Here is a 4,199-nt window from a genome sequence, read left to right as displayed (position 1 = left end):
GAAAAGGGAGAAAAACTGTTAACCTAGACTTTTAAATCCAGTGAAAATATAAAAATTAAATAATGAAGTCAAAATAAATATTTTTTCAGACAAAGGCTGAGGTAATTTGTTGCCAGAAGATCCATAATCCAAGAAATGTAAATCCACTTTGCTGATTTGGATGCCTTTTATTTCTTTTTGCTGTCTGATTGCTGAGGCTAGGACTTCCAGCACTATGTTGAACAACAGTGGTGAGAGTGGACATCCCTGTTGTGGTACTGACCTTGGGGAAAAGCTCTCAGTTTTTCCCTGTTGAGGATGAAATTCGTGTGGGTCTTTTGTATATGGCTGTTATGATACTGGGGTATGTTCCCTCTATCCCTATACAGTGGAGAGTTTCTATCAAGAAAGTATGTTGTATTTTGTCAAATATTTTTTTTTCTGCATCTATTGAGAGGATCATATGATTCTTGTCCTTTCTTTTATTAATGTGGTGTATCACAATGATTGATTTATGGATGTTGAACTATGCTTGCAGGTCAGGAATAAATACCACTTAATCGTGGTGTATGCTTCCTTTAATGTACTGTTGGATTCAATTTGCTAGTATTTTATTGAGAATTTTTACATTCATGTTCATCAGGGATATTGGCCTGCAATTCTTGTTTTTAGTGGGGTCTTTCTGGTTTTCAAGGTAAAGCTGGCCTCATAGAATGAGTTTAGAGGTTTTCCTTCTATTTCTACTTTTCTGAAACAGTTTCAGAAGAATAGGTATTAATTCTTCTTTAAATGTTTGGTAGAATTCTGCTGGGAAGCCATCCCGCCCTGGACTCTTGTTTGTTGGGAGATTTTCGATTACTGATTGAATTTCTTTGCTGGTTATGGGTTTGTTCAGGTTTTCTATTTCTTCCTGTTTCAGTTTGGGAAGTTTATATGTTTCTAGAAATGTATCCATTTCTTCCAGATTGCCTAATTTGTTGGCATATAATTGCTCATAATATTCTCTTATAATTGTTTGTATTTCTGGGTGTTGGTTGTGATCTCTCCTCTTTCATTCATGACTTGATTTATTTGGGTCCTTTCTCTTTTCTTTTTAATAAGTCTGGCTAGGGGTTTATCAATCTTACTAATTCTTTCAAAGAACCAGCTCCTGATTTCATTGATCTGTTCTACTGTGGGTTTTGGTTTTTTTTTTATTATTTCTGTCATTTCTACTCTAATCTTTATTACTTCACTTCTCCTGCTGGATTAAGGCTTTATTTGCTGTTCTTTTTCCAGCTCCTTCAGGTGGAAGGTTAGGTTGTATATTTGAGACTTTTCTTGTTTCTTGAGGTAGAAAACCAAAAAGACTACACCTAAAAATTGCTAGAACTGATACAGGAATCCATCACAGGATAGATAATCAATGCACAGAAGTTAGTTGCATTTCCATACACTAACAATGAAGCAGAAGAAAGAGAAATCAAGGAACTGATCCCATTTACAAATACACCAAAAACCATAAGATACCTAGGAATAAACCTAACCATAGAGGTAAAAAATCTGTACTCTGAAAACTATAGAACACTTATGAAAGAAATTGAAGATGACACAAAGAAATGGAAAAACATTCCATGCTCATGGATTGGAAGAACAAATATTGTTAAAATGTCTATCCTACCCAAAGCAATCTACACATTCAATATAATCCCTATCAAAATACCATCAACATTTTTCAGTTGGAACAAACAATCCTAAAATTTGTATGGAACCACAGAAGAATCCAAATAGCCAAAGTAATGTTGAAAAAGAAAACCAAAGCTGGAGGCATCACAATTCCAGACTTCAAGCTATATTATAAAGCTGTAGTCATCAAGACAGTATGGTACCGGCATAAAAACAGACATATAGATTAATGGAACAGAATAAAGAACCCAGAAATGGACCCTCAGCTCTATGGTCAACTAATCTTGACAAAGCAGGAAAAAATATCTAGTGGAAAAAAGTCTCTTCAATAAATGGTGCTGGGAAAATTGGACAGCCACATGCAGAAGAATGAAACTGGACCATTTCCTTACACCACACAAAAACATAGACTCAAAATGGATGAAAGAACTAAATGTGACACAGGAATCCATCAAAATCCTAGAGGATAACACAGGCAGCAACCTCTTTGACCTCAGCCACAGTAAGTTCTCGCTAGACACATCTCCAAAGGCAAGGCAAACAAAAGCTGAGCTATCAGGACTTCATCAAGACAAAAAACTTCTGTACAGCAAAGGAAATAGCCAATAAAACTAAAAGGCGGTGGCTGTCTGCTCTCCACCCCCAACTCCACTGCAGTGCCCCCCGGCTGCAGGTTTCCACGCGCTTTTCTTCCTTCTTGACCCTTATCGGGTCCCCTCAAGGCCTTCTGCCCCCAATCGCCCAGGCTCACCGCTGCCATCCAGAGGAAAAATGAATGGGAGGGCTGATTTTCGAGAGCTGAATGCAGAAGTTCCAAGACCAATTCCCCACATAGGGGCTGATTACATTCCAACTGAAGAAGAAAGAAGAGTCTTCGCAGAGTGCAATGATGAAAGCTTCTGGTTCAGATCTGTTCCTTTGGCTGCAACAAGTATGTTGATTACTCAAGGATTAATTAGTAAAGGAATCCTTTCAAGTCATCCTAAATATGGTTCCATCCCTAAACTTATATTTGCTTGTATCATGGGATACTTTGCTGGAAAGTTTCTTACGTGAAAACTTGCCAAGAGAAGTTCAGAAATCTTGAGAATTCCCATCTGGGAGAAGCTTTACACAGCTTTTCAGTCACGGCAATCTTCACCATCTGGGCACTATTCTCAGAAGTCAAAATATGACTCAAATTTGGGTGGTCATTCATCTTTTGTGACATCTCCAGCCGCAGACAACATAGAAAAAGAGATGCTTCCTCATTATGAGCCAATTCCATTCAGTGCTTCTATGAATGAATCTACTCCCACTGGTATTACTGATCATATTGCCCTAGGACCTGATCCCAACCCTGAAGAAAGTCCTAAGAGAAAAAATATTACATATGAGGAATTAAGGAATAAGAACAGAGAGTCATATGAAGTAACTTTAACACATAAGACTGACCCCTCAGTCAGGCCTATGCAGGAAAGAATGCCAAAAAAAGAAGTCAAAGTAAACAAATATGGAGATACTTGGGATGAGTGAAAAATTGCATCATTGGACCTACTGAAAGCGTTTCAATATACAGCTTTATCTAGGTGGTCATGAATATCTGCATACTATGAGCTCAGTAGCAGTCTTCATAAACACATTTAAAACTAGAACCTAGGTTCTTGTGGTTTGGCTTATTAAAATGATGTTAAAAACACAGATTTTAATGTGAATGTTGTGTGAATGTATTCACCTTGAGGAACTGTATGAATGATGATACTATACCATGATCACATATAGTTTGTGAAATCATTTTAAGTTACAGGGTAAGGATACTCTCTTATGAAACTACAAAGAGATTATTTACTCTAGGATCAGCATATATGAAAATAAGTATCTGCATGTTGAATTGGGGTGGGTGGGGAGGAGCATGCATAATTTTAAGTGTTAAGCTTTACATCCAAAAATTATTAAAAAGCCTATCTCCAGTGTTTGCTGTATTCACTTATTAATGTTTATGGTAAATAAAACAAAAAGAAAAAAAAAAACTTAAAAGGCAACATGCAAAATGGGAGAAGATATTTGCAAATGTCTTATCAGACAAAGGGCTAGTATCCAAAATCTATAAAGAACTTATCATATTCAACACCAAAAACAAAAAATCCAGTCAAGAAATGGGCAGAAGACATGAATGGACATGTCTCCAAAGAAGACTTACAAATGGCAAACAGACACATGAAAAAATGCTCAACATCACTCAGCACTGGGGAAACACAAATCAAAACCACAATAAGATACCACCTCACACTAGTCAGAATGGCTAAAATGAACAACTCAGGAAACAACAAACATTGGCGAGGATGCTGAGAAAGGGGAACTCTCTTACACTGTTGATAGGAATGGAAACTGGTACAGCCACTCTGAAAAGCAGTATGGAGGTTCCTCAAAAAGTTAAAAATAGAATCACCCTACAAACCAGCAATTGCCCTACTAGGTATTTATCCAAAGGATACAAACGTAGTAATCCGAAGGGGCACATGCACTCCAATGTTTATAGCAGCAATGTCCACAATAGCCAAAATATGGAAAGAGCC

General features: G+C 37.2%; 1 pseudogene; it reads left to right on the top strand.

Annotated features, from left to right (window-relative positions):
• Positions 1–2,409: 2,409 nt before the first annotated feature.
• On the top strand, positions 2,410–3,425 carry LOC118013708 (annotated as a pseudogene).
• The last annotated feature ends 774 nt before the right edge of the window (positions 3,426–4,199 follow it).

Source organism: Mirounga leonina, unplaced genomic scaffold (genome assembly GCF_011800145.1).
Source record: "Mirounga leonina isolate KUSES-001 unplaced genomic scaffold, KU_Mleo_1.0 Mir_154, whole genome shotgun sequence".
Lineage (NCBI taxonomy): Eukaryota > Metazoa > Chordata > Mammalia > Carnivora > Phocidae > Mirounga > Mirounga leonina.
This window is presented reverse-complemented; position numbering and strand designations above follow the sequence as displayed.